Genomic DNA, 867 nt, shown 5'->3' with positions numbered 1-867 from the left:
CAGTGATTTAGATGGAGCGTGTGCAGTGCGGTCTGTGCACTGATATTAGCATGGAGCCGCTCAGCCACCCTAGCCATTACCACCATTACCACTGCCTGTCCATCAGGCTCTCTGAGCGGAGTGGCCTCACGCCCAATGTTTGTATTAGCCGGTCCAGGTGACCATAACCTCTCCTCAAAAAGCAGGGATATGCTAATATTCGGCACTCTCTGTTATTTCGAAACAACAAAATTACATCTCCCTTCACTGCGCAGTATGGAAATGTCACAACGCTCACTCCCAATCGCTCGTTTGAAGGGCGAAATGACGTCGCCAGCATAAACACAGCGAGGTATACCGTAATGATATACCATTATGGGCAAACACAGTCTACAGAGGCATTGGAAGAGGAAAAATCTCTGCTGTTTTCATTATGTGTTTTCCTATTGTACCCCAAAGTCGCTCTTTTCACATAAGAAGAAACATAAACATTGTTTTTCTTGGGTATGTGATTTGACAGAAAATTGTTAAACAGTTCAACGATAGACTTGAGAATGTTTTCAGCAGATGTCAGAAGGAAATCTTCTCTTAATGAATCATGTATGGCTATGATGGCAGGGATGAAGTATGCGTTTGTTATTTATGCGCTTAGAATGTGCACACAGGCAACAGTGCGGAGCATTTTTGATCATTGATTATCGTTTAAGAGATGCTGCAAATAAGATAATCTGTTGTCTGGTCACTAAGTGACAGGGCCCCAAGTCTGGCCTTCATGGCTAGAGTTCATTCCTTATTTCGACACGGTGCATCAGGACTGACAGATGTGGCTGTGTCAGAGATAGATACATATCTGATCTGTACAACAATATGATGACTGACAGACAAAAT

The sequence above is a fragment of the Sprattus sprattus genome (genome assembly GCF_963457725.1).
Source record: "Sprattus sprattus genome assembly, chromosome: 3".
NCBI lineage: Eukaryota > Metazoa > Chordata > Actinopteri > Clupeiformes > Clupeidae > Sprattus > Sprattus sprattus.
This window is presented reverse-complemented; position numbering follows the sequence as displayed.